At 49.7% G+C, this 12,437-nt stretch overlaps 1 pseudogene; it reads left to right on the top strand.

The window, feature by feature from the left end:
• Nucleotides 1-630: 630 nt before the first annotated feature.
• On the top strand, nt 631-11,882 carry LOC119333271 (annotated as a pseudogene).
• Nucleotides 11,883-12,437: the final 555 nt, after the last annotated feature.

Raw genomic sequence — 12,437 nt, 5'->3', positions numbered from 1 at the left:
GGAGTCCGTTTTTCGCCGGCTTGGGCCGAAACTGGTACCGGCGGACCCAGGTAGAACCGGCGCACTAGGGGGCGCCCGGGGACGCCAGGGCGAGACGTTTTGGTGCGAAAGCGGATGGGCCCGCCAAGTCAGCGACACGCCGCTTCGTCGCCCTCATCGCCTCGGTTCCCGTGGGAATCAATGTGAAGGCTGCCGCGCTGCCGCGCCGGTCAGCCTCCATTGATGCCTCACGGACGGCGCAGTGAAAGTGCCGCGACGCGCGTTCAGCCACGCGTCGCCCGGCATGCAGCCCGACGCCGCCTGTTTTACAAATTATTGTTTTTTGGGAAATGTTGAGATCCATCAGCGAATGGATCTTTTTGAAAGTTGGAATTTGTCATGCAATCATTTGATTATTATTAGGAAACACGTTGGTGTGCTGGAATCATGATGATCCCTAGTGGAAAGATGTCTTTCTTTCGAGATGGACTTGTAAATCACAGTGCATTCTAAATTTCCAAGTGTAGCACATGCTCAGCTCACCTTCTCTTATTCTCTGATCCAGAGCAACATAACAACCACAATTGTTCCGACCACAATCGCCGACGGAAGGGAAGAGGCCAGGCCAAGATGGCGGAGACGGTGGTGAGCATGGCGAGATCCATGCTGGGGGGTGCCATCAGCATGGCAACCTCCGCTGCCGCCGCGGGGCTTAGCTTGGTGATGGGCATAAAAAAGGATATTTGGTATGTGAAGTGCTCGTCCATGCAGTTACTTCTTGTAATAATCTGTTAAAGCTATCAACCCGCTTACTCATACAGCATCTAGGTGTTCTTCACGCAAGTTTCAGATCTATTTTCCGTTGTTTGAACACTTCGTTTCTCATGGAGGTGGCAAAGTTCCTCCTGCAATGTTGCATACATGTCACGATCTATAAAATGATGACACCATATGATGGTCTAATTAAGTTTCTTTTGAACCTTCTTTTGTTTGGCAGGTTCATCAAAGACGAGCTAAAGACGATGCAAGCATTCTTGGCTGCTGCTGAAGCAATGAAAAACAAAGACATGCTACCGAAGGTGTGGGCGAGCAAGTAAGGGACGTGTCCTACAATATAGAAGATTGCCTTGATAAATTTATGGTTCATGTGAGGAGCCAAAGCCTAACAAAACGACTGATGAAGCTCAAAGATCTTCACCGGATTGCTATCCAAATTCGCAATCTGAAATCAAGAGTTGAAGAGGTGAGCAGCAGGAATGCACGCTACAACCTGATCAAGATAGAGGCCTCAACAACCAGTGACAAGGAGGATTCTTATATAGAAGATGTACGTAATCACTCGGCCAGCAACACCGATGAAGCAGAACTTGTGGGCTTTACAAAGCCTAGGGAGGAGTTGATTAAGCTGATGGATGTCAACACTAGAGATGGTGATGCCAAATTTATATGTTTTGTTGGCATGAGTGGTTTAGGCAAGACTACTCTTGCAAGAAAAAGTTACAGAAGTAAGGAAGATATTGTGAAGAATTTTTCTTGCTTTGCTTGGATCATAGTTTCACAGTCATTTTTCAAGATAGAAATGCTCAAGGATATGATCAGGCAACTTCTAGGTGGAGACTCACTGAAGAACTTGTTGAAAGAACTTGAAGGGAAGGTGGTGCAAGTAAAGGACCTCACAGAGTACATCAATCATGAGATTAAGGATAAGAGGTACCTTATTATTCTTGATGACTTGTGGACCATAGATGCATGGAGGTGGATTAAAGATATAATTTTTCCTAATAGTAACAAGAAAGTTAGTCGGATAATAGTAACAACACGTGATATTGGCTTAGCAAAGGAATGTACGCTGGAATCCCTTATCTACCACCTTAAAACCTTAGAGGTAGTCAAGGCCACAAATTTTCTACTAAAAAATGTAGGAAAATATATGAAGACATGAACAAAGATGAAAACTTCAAGAGCATAGTTGAAAAACTAGTTAAAAAGTGTGGCTGTTTACCACTAGCCGTACTCACAATTGGAGGGATCCTTGCCACTAAAAAGATAGTAGAGTGGGAGCACGTCTATAACCAACTCCCCTCTGAGCTTGAGAATAACCCAAGCCTTGAAGCAATGAAGATGATGGTTGCTTTGAGTTACAACCACTTGCCATCTCATCTTAAGCCATGTTTCTTATACCTAAGCATCTTTCCCGAGGATTCAGAAATCCAGATGAGGTGTCTAGTAGAAAGATGGATTGCCGAGGGGTTAATTAGAGGCGGGATAGGGGTGAACATTGAGGATGTGGCAAAAGGTTCCTTCAATGAGTTAATCAACCAAAGCATGCTCCAACCATCAAGGGTGAACATAGAAGGAGTTGTGAAGAGCTGTCGAGTCCATGATATTGTGCGCGACGTCATGATCTCAGTTTCTAGAGATGAAAATTTTGTGTATGTGGCTGGAAATAATGTAATTAGTGCCATGGAGGAGACCTTCCGACATGTAGCATACCATGGTAGCATGTGCCGGAAGATAGATATGGATTGGAGCCACGTCCGGTTAGTAACTGTGTTTGGTGAGAGATCATTGGGTCCATCACATTCAGCTTGTTCACCTGACATGAGAATGCACCGGGCCTTGGATCTAGAGAATGCACAGTTTCAAGTCACACAAAAGGATATCAACAACAAATGATTGTTTCGCCACTTGAAGTATCTGAATTTTTCTAATCCTCCAGGATATTCACATATTTATAAATTTCCTAAATCCATAGGGAGATTACAAGGCTTGCGTACTTTGAACATTAGAGAGAGTTGTATTACAGTACTGCCAATTAAGATTTGTAAACTCAAGAATCTACACAGTCTCCGTTGTACCAGAAAGAATTACTATGAATACTTTGACCTGAATGTCCCAGCACTTACGTCGTAACCCCTCAATCAGCACTGAGTGAAGTCTTCCAGACTCCAGCTCCACCTTCAACATGATTCCACGATAGATGATCAATCCACCCCTGCGCCTCATCGACTTCAAGCTCCGTGTATACACCACCTTGAATCAACCCCGCGCCATAGTCTTGTCGAAGCCGCACAAGCCCTCAGGGCCTGTGCCGCGTGTTTCCACGCCCCAGAAGTCGGTCACCATCAGCATCATGCCCCTACGTCGTCTTCGCCGATCCCACCACCGTCTTCTGTACCAACCGACTTGCGTCGATCCGTCAGACTGCCTAGTCTGACCCAGCCGAACTCGTTGCAAGTTGTAAGGAAGCACTATTGCAGGTGTGGAGTCACGGAGACTGGAGTTGCAGGAGTTGCGGGAGTAGCAGCGGGGTCTCACGGCAGCGGCGGTTCTGGGGCAGACTCGTCGAGTAGCTCTCGGTAAGCTACGAAGATGACAACACAAGTCCGGAGTACATGGAAGTTTGACGCATGGACAAATTCAAGGTGGTGGAGAATATTGACCAAGGTGGAGTTTGTTGTGTTTGTGTCGAATATTGTGTACGAGTTGGGTTACGTTTTTTTTCCGAAAATGGGGGTCTCCCCGGCCTCTGCATCAGAACGATGCATACGGCCATCTTATTAACCAAATAACAAAAAGTGCCAACAAGGTTCCATAGTCTCCAGCCAAACAAAAAGAAAAAGATAAATGCAGCTCACACAGAGCTACGGACGGCTAGATACACAAACTAGTCCGAAAAAGATGCTACAACCGGCTGGCTAACAATAGATAGGGAAACTAATTGCCTATCCTATTACATGACCGCCATCCAAACCAGTTGAAGATATCCCGAGCTACCATCTCCCAACGGATAGATCCAGTAACCAAATGCTCCCTGGCCTCCATCGGAGCGAGTAGCGACCACGAACGGATCAGTGCCGTAGCTCGGAAAATAACCTGCAAAAAATGAATCTGTGATGTTCTGTTAAAAACCAAATCATTTCTGCAATTCCAGATAGTCCATAACAAAGCGAAAACTCCAACCCGAATATGTCTTGCTAATTCAGGCTCAATCCCATTAAGCCATGTCCCAAATAAAGTATTGACCGAAGTCGGTGGAGTAATATTAAAAGCAATATGGACCGTCCGCCAAAGAACTTTGGCCAACGGGCAATCAAAGAATAAATGCTTAATCGTTTCATCCCGATCACAGAAACTACACCTAGTAGGTCCTGTCCAATTGCGTTTAATCAAGTTGTCCTTTGTTAAAATAACTTGTTTATGGACAAACCACATAAACACTTTAATTTTTAAAGGAACTTTGACATCCCAAACATACTTGGAAGTTGGAATAGCATTCGAATTAATAACATCAATATACATTGATTTAACTGTAAATATTCCAGAACTAGTCAACTTCCAACGCAATATATCGGGTTGGTGAGAAAGTTGAACCTCCATCAGTCTCCTAACTAGATGGAGCCATTCTTCCCAACGATTGCCCGCTAGCGACCGTCGAAACTGAATATTAAGGGGGACAGATTGGAATACCGTTGCCACGAACACCTCACGTCGTTGAGCAATCCGATATAAAGACGGATATTGAATGGCTAAAGGTGATTCACCTAGCCAAGTATCCTCCTAGAAACGTGTACTTGTACCGTTTCCAATAACAAATCTCGTCCTATTGAACATAGATTGTTTGACTTTCATTAGTCCTTTCCAGAAAGGCGAATCAGTCGGCCTGACTGCGACCTGGGACAATGTTTTAGTTTGGAGGTACTTGTTGCGGAGGATCTGCGCCCACATGGCCTCAGTCCCGGAAGACAGCTTCCACAACCACTTACTAAGAAGACATCTGTTCTTAACTTCAAGATTTTCAATACCAAGTCATTCGGTCTACAGATGATGTCCCATTTAGCAAGCCGGTATTTTCTTTTAAGTTCATCACCCTGCCAAAAGAAACGCGACCGATAGAAGTCCAGTCGTTTCCTAACACCAACTGGGATCTCAAAGAAAGATAAGAGAAACATAGGCATACTCGTGAGCACCGAATTAATCAATATCAAACGGCCTCCGTATTACATGAGCTTACCCGTCTAACAGCTCAGTTTCTTCTCAAATCGATCCTCGATACACTTCCATTCTCTGTTTGTTAGCCTATGATGGTGAATTGGAATACCAAGGTAAGAGAAGGGTAAACTCCCCAACTCGCACCCAAACAATTGCCTATAAGACTCCTGGTCGTCTTTGGCTCTACCAAAGCAGAACAATTCGCTCTTGTGGAAGTTAATCTTTAACCCGGTCAATTGTTCAAACAGGCATAACACTAGCTTCATATTTCTCGCCTTGGCCAAATCATGCTCCATAAAGATGATTGTATCATCGGCGTACTGAAGGATGGAAACACCTCCCTCCACAAGATGAGGTACCAACCCACCCACTTGACCATTCTCCTTAGCCCTTCCTATCAAAATTGCTAACATATCCACCACAATGTTAAACAAGATAGGGGACATCAGATCTCCTTGTCTTAGGCCTTTATGTGTCTGGAAATAATGACCTATGTCGTCATTCACTTTAATTCCCACACTCCCTTTTTGCGTAAATGATTCGACCTGTCGGCGCCAGGCTTCATCAAAACCTTTCATACGCAATGCCTGTTGGAGGAATGGCCACTTAACCTTATCGTACGCTTTTTTGAAATCCACCTTAAAAATTACTCCATCTAATTTTTTGGAATGGATTTCATGGAGCGTTTCATGAAGAACAACCACCCCTTCAAGGATGTTCCTGTCCGGCATGAAAGCAGTTTGGGATTGCTTCACCACAGCCTGCGCAATCTGTGTGAGCCTATTAGTCCCGACCTTGGTGAAGATTTTGAAACTAACATTGAGGAGGCAAATCGGCCTGAACTGCTCAATCCTCACAGCATCCGTTTTCTTCGGGAGCAGTGTGATAGTTCCAAAATTCAAGTGAAATAATTGAAGCTGTCCAGAGAATAAATCATGAAACATAGGTAGTAAATCCCCCTTAATAATGTGCCGACACTTTTTGTAGAACTCAGCCGGGAACCCATCCGGACCGAGAGCCTTATTATTTTTCATTTGTGCAATAGCATCGAACACCTCCTTTTCTGAGAACGGGGCAACCAGGATATCATTATCAGCAGCAGACAATTGAGCCACGTCCTCAACCCTGGACTCATCGAGGGACACACAATTATCCTCCGGCGGTCGAAATAACTGTCTATAGTATTTGGTAATATAGGTTCTGAGATTATCCTGACCTAAAATAGTACCCTCATCCTGCTCTAGCTGAAAGATCCACTTCTTTCTGTGCTTACCATTAGCAATGAGGTGAAAAAATTGAGTATTCGCGTCCCCTTGGACTACTTTGCGGACCTTGGCACGCAAAGCCCACTTCAATTCTTCTTCGCGGAGAAGTTCTTTCAGCCTCTTCTCCGCCTCATTTTTAACTTGGAGCTCGGCGGGCAGCAACATCGCGGATTCGGCTTTTACGTCCAAGGCCTGTACAAGAGAGAGGAGCCTATCCTTCTCAATCTTATACACCCCACTGAGGTGCTTAGCCCAACCCCGTAAGAAACTTCTCAAATGCCTAATTTTATTCTGCCAGCGCTCGACCGCCGTCCTTCCTCCAACAACCTTGGCCCACTCCCTGGCTATGATGTCTAAGAACCCCTCGCGTTCGAACCAGGCCATCTCAAAAGAAAAAGTGTTTTTGTTTCCTAAATGGTTCGGCTCCCCTGAGTCGACGAACAATGGTGTATGATCAGAAATTCCCCGCGTGAGAGCTTGCACCGTAACAAGAGGGAACTTCTGTTCCCACTCCACGCTCGCGAGAACTCGATCAAGCTTTTCATATGTCGGGTTTGGCAGAGCATTAGCCCAGGTAAACTTTCTACCAGAAAGCTCTATCTCCCTTAGATCCAAGCTTTCAATAATGGTATTGAACATAAACGACCATCTGCCATTAAAATTATCATTATTTTTCTCCTCTCTCCTCCTAATGATATTGAAATCACCCCCTACCAACAACGGAATCTGCTCGGATCCACAGATCCGAACCAGGTCCGCTAGAAAGTCCGGTTTAAGTTCGGGCTGTGCGGCACCATAAATCACCACCAATGCCCAGTTGAACCCATCAACTTTAGACCTAACTCGAAACTTTACCGCGAAGTCGCCTATTACTACACTCCGGACTTCAAGGGAGTCGCATCTTACACCCAGTAAGATACCTCCTGATCTTCCTCGCGGAGGGAGGCAATGCCAATCGAAATCAATACCACCCACAAGAGAGGATAAAAACTGCGGCGCAAAATTATCTTGACCGGTTTCCGATAAAGCAATAAAATCTAACCGATGTTCCAGAGACGCCTCAGCAAGAAACCTTCTTTTAGCCAAGTCTTTCAGACCTCTGCTATTCCAAAAGATTCCTTTCATAGTTCATCATGGAATTTTTTAGTAGTCCGTATCCTAGCACTCCTACGAACTGCAGAATCGGGATATATCTTCCGTTGCCACTTACGCTTAGGCATAATGGGCTCTGACGCCCGGTCCTCATAACCGGGCTGAACGGAACTAACAGCTGGAACATCTAAAGGTTCATCATCATCCTCAGACTCCTGATTAGAAGGTGCTAGATCCGCACACAGATTATCTAGCACTCTAACCCCTAACGCATCAATCTCCTGATCATTCATGGGTTTGACCGCTGCAAGATTACGAATAGTCTCTAAGGCACGATCTGCCTCCAAATCTAACATATCATTCACCGAATTAGAGATCTCATTGTCAGTAGCACCAAGTGAAACTCCTAATTGGTTTGCATTATTAATAATGTCCTCATCAGAAAAATGCAATAAAGAATTAGATATGTTGACGGACATACCAGATGATATCGGAGCATCATGAAGCTTAGCCGCCCTCATAGCGCACCGCTGCTGCATATCGTCCACCTCCGGAAGGTCCTGAACGCGAGCACTCATCCGTCTCCCCGTCGAGACCGGGTCCGGGATCCCGCCAAAGGCAACAACCTCCTCTCTAGTGAAAAGAGGCATCTGCGGGCTCCCGGGGCCCTCGGACAAGGTCCCCGCGGGTAGGACAAGAGACGGGACAGCAGGGGTCACCTGCCCGCTCCCTCCCCCTGCCCCACCCACCGGCTCGGAGCGAAGCGTAGACGCGATCCTCCTGACCGTAGTGGAGGAAGGGTGGACTAGGGCTCCCTGGCCCAACCCCCCCTCTGCCAGCGCCTCGGGAGACACGTGTGCCACCGCCAAGACCTGAGGAGGGAGAGCCGAGGCCGCCCGCCTCGGGCTCCCACTCCTAGCGCCGGGCGACCCCGACGCGAGCAGCATCACCGGCGTCTGTACAGGGAATGGAGAAGTCGAGGCCACCTTCCCTGACCCCCTCGCCCAAGGCCCACCTCGAACAAAGAAGCCATCACCGGAGCCACGGCCACCAGAGAAGCAGGGGAAATAGAAGCGACCTCCGGCTCCCCTTCCCGAACTGCAGCCCCCTCAAAGTCCAACAAAGGAAGCGTGTGCTCAAACATATTATCAGTCTCCACCCGATCACTCCAAAGTCTGGGAGGCGCAGAAGCAAGCTCAAAAGACCCAAATCGCAGTGACATCATAGGCACCGAAGGTGAGGGTGCCGGCTCAGCCCCGGTCCCCTCCCCCGGCAACTGAGCATCTGTGCGAGACCCGGTCGACCCCTCTCGAGCGGCCTCGGCCGGTGCCCCCTTGGCCCCTGCACCGCCGTCACTCTCGTGCATATCAACATCATCCCTATCAACCTCCTCATCAACCATCTCAGTGTCCTCGAACTCTATGTCGAGCAGAAATACCTCTCCCCTATATGTCCAATGGACCACATCAGGCACGAAATCAACATTCAAAACACTCACCAAGATCCGGGCCACTCCATGAGCACGAGTGAAAGCCATATCCACTCTCTCCGTCTTCCCAACCATGATACCCATACTGGCCACAACTCGAACATCCTGCAAGGGCTTAGATGGGGCCCCCGAAAACCTCAACCATACCTGCGTAAGTGGCTTTCCTTTAGGCTCCACCTTCGTCCACTCATGAAACTCCAAAATACACTTAGTACCAGGAACTCTACACAAGCCAAAGCTCAGCAGTTTCTGCAAATCCTCCACAGAAGGGAAATCCACCTTGAAAACATTAGCCTCGAGGCTGACGAGCTCCCACTGGAAGTCACCTGGTACCAACTCCTGAAGCCTCTGGATAATCTGAGCCTCAGTCACCTCGCCCTGGGTTGCTTTCACAATCCCGGTAGTCAAGCCTTGTGGCACCTCTGGAATCTCCCGTGCGACCGGGGACTCGAAGAATAACAGCTCCGCACAATATAGTCCATACATAGTCAGAGCAGGAACCAGGTCACGCAAAACCGGGCACTCTCCCGAAGCATGTGCTGGCTTGCCACACGAGTCACACAACTCTGCCACGCACTCTGCAATAAAATGGCCCTTCTCACCACACCGATAACAGAGCATCTTTTCCTTCTTGCGCGCCCACTTGGTTGCCCTCTCAGAATCAGACCTGTCAGACGCCTCAGCCACCGCCCCATGCACAGGAACCTCAACATTAGCCAGGGCCGTTACCACATCCATCGCCTGACTAGTAAGATCAGTAGACTGAGCGTTATCTGTCTCAAGAGCTGTCGCCACATGGTCAACTGCAGCCGGGGGCGGAGGCTGTCGACGAAACCTCCCACGGCCACCACCCCGACCACCTCGATGTCCACGGTAGCCACCTCTCTGGCGGTGATCCGGGCCGGATGACCCCTCGACAAAGCCACCAGGAGGCCCGAGAAAAGGTCGCCCAGCCGACCCGTCACCCTGCCAAGCGTAGCCACGACCGCCACCCGTAGACGAGGAACCACGGTGCTTCCCGTCTCCGTACGCATCAACACTATCACCCCCCCACTGACCTCGGGGTGGCTCGAAGGAATCTCTAGTTGTCACAGTTTGCCTCGTCTGCGAAGGTCCCGACTGGTTCTGAGCCGGTCTCGCTACGTAGTGTGGCGGGGGAGCACCCCGAGGCGGACCATTAACAGAGGTCGGCACCACATTAGACGGGCCAGTCCCGTCTCCCCTACCCGTAGCAGTAGCTACAGTAGGCATAGGACCCGTCGGTCGGTGCGTCGCGGCAGCGCCACGGCCGGCGCCGGCTGCAACGACGCCCCCAGCCTGGGCACCTCTTCCCGTCGGCCACGCGGGCGGTCTGGCTGCCGCAGGCATAGGTGACCTTGGCCCGAGGTTGCCGCCTGCAAAAACAGCGGCGCCCCGCCCGGCACTGACAGCAGCGCCTGCCGCGCCAGGCCCGACGCCAGCAGCTCCCCGTCCAGTACCCCCCGGCGGCGGCACGAACGCCCCGGCCCTGTCTCTGGCTAATGCCACCTGGGGCTTCGGCGCCGGCGCCGGCGGCCCTCCCGTCCCTCTGCCCGTCATAGCACCAAGGGGAGGGATCCGACGAGCTCGGCTGGGGCCGCATGGAGGAACCACGGGCGTCCCGTTCCGGCGAACCCTAGGGCACGGCACGAGGACGTTCGCACGACGATTCACGATCTCACCCGTGCATGCGGCTATCACGTCGATACATGTGGTGCTCGGCATAGTCTGGGCCTCATACCCAGCTATGACCGGCCCACATAGGCGCTCGTAAGAAGACGACGCAGCCGGCCCAACACGGCCCAGCAGGTGGTTCAAACGAGCGCTACGAGCGGCGCTGATCCCGACTGACGAAGGCACATCAGCCGCTGGACTTGGTATTGTAGTGTGGTTAGGATACTTGTAGTGTCGGAGTCGGACACGTTGTACCCTTGGCCTCTTATATATGAGGAGGCACCCCATGTTGTAACCGATGGCGACTAGATAGCAACAGGTTCGAAGGGGGTGCTGGCGGCTTGTGACGGCGCCCGGGTGGCCGGTGTTGCGGTATCTCGGGGAGGATCGCGCCCGTTGTCATTGCCCCGGGGAGTAGGCGAGTTCGCCGAACCTCGTTAACAAACCTAAGTGTCGTCATTGTCTGTTCCTCGGTGGATCGACCCTGTACCTCGAATTTATTCTAACAGTATGCTTGTTGAGGATATTTTGTTGGCCCATACTGTTCACACCTTTGGCAGATCCTAGTGATCGCACCAGGTTAGTTCCTGACCTACACATGGCCTGGTCTAGCCGTTGGTCCTTGTCAGAAGGTGTGAGGGTGCCAAAAGGAATCGGCAAACTGAAAGAGCTGCAAATACTAGAGGCTGTGGACATCAGCCGAACTAGTCGCAAAGCAATTAAAGAGCTAGGTGAGAAAACTGACCGTGAAAACAGAAAGGGCCACCAAGCAAAAATGCAAGGTACTCTGTGATGCCATTCAGATGCTCACTTGCCTCCGCGCCCATTCAGATGCTCATTTGGTCAAACTTTACCTATGGGAATACGTAATAAAGGAAGAAGGTAATATCATGGAAATACTAGCGCCACTTCCCAACCTCATTCACCTTCATCTTGAGGAGGGCTCTTATATTGGGGAGAAGTTGGCGTTCGAAACGAGAGCATTCCCAAATCTCAAAAAACTTGGTATTTGTGATCTGGAGCAACTGAGAGAGTTGAAATTTGAGGATGGCACCTCACCCCAGCTGGCAATGATAGATATCAGTTGGTGCGAATTGGCATCAGGAATTATTGGAGTCAACCAGCTTCCAAAGCTCAAGCAGATCGCACTTGGTTCCGATGGTGGAGTGGCGATGCTTGCTATGCTGCAAAGTGAAGTGGACGCACACCCCAACAGACCCGTGCTGCGACTGCAGATGGACCGGAACGATGGAGGCATCGTCGTCCAAGTGCAAGAAGCAATGGAGGAATCATCATCTCTCCAACCTGAGCCTGCAGCAGCGGGAGAGAGCTCAGAATCGGTGGTGACCACAAACGTCAGGTCAGCTAATTGATTCTCAGCGTGGTAGTGCAGCTATGGAGTGTGATGTGCTAATTAATTTGTACTCCGTCTTTTCTTTTTTTTAGAACATAGACGTCAGAGACGTCCGGCTTTAAATTAATAAAGCCCACAACAATAGGCAGCGTGCAAACAGAGTCTCAAGACCAAACTAAACGGAGCCGAAGCTAGGCAGCCAAGTTTCGAAGCAGAGCCAAAAGGCGAGACCGGTGATACGTGCGTTACATGGCATAGCTAGCCAGAATAGCGAGCACGCAGGCTCAAAGGAAGCAGGACCAAAAGGGCCGCCTATCCCTATAAGGCAGCAGATGAGGGGGGCGACGGGGCTCGGGACACCGAGTAGACTGAGCGGAGCCGAGCGATGGCATGTCGATGAAGATCAGCATCCTGTTGCCTTCCCAGCGAAGCCCACTGCTGCAAGAATAAGATGCATTTGAAGATTACATCAGCGGGGTGGGAGGGAAACGCTCCCTCAATAGTGAACTTGTTACGAATATGCCATATGGCCCATAGCAAGGCCGAAGCACACGTCCACATTATCCGGCGCAAA

The sequence above is a fragment of the Triticum dicoccoides genome, chromosome 7A (assembly GCF_002162155.2).
Source record: "Triticum dicoccoides isolate Atlit2015 ecotype Zavitan chromosome 7A, WEW_v2.0, whole genome shotgun sequence".
Classification (NCBI taxonomy): Eukaryota; Viridiplantae; Streptophyta; class Magnoliopsida; order Poales; family Poaceae; genus Triticum; species Triticum dicoccoides.
The sequence above is the reverse complement of the archived record's forward strand: the minus strand, read 5'-3'. Positions and strand labels throughout refer to the sequence as shown.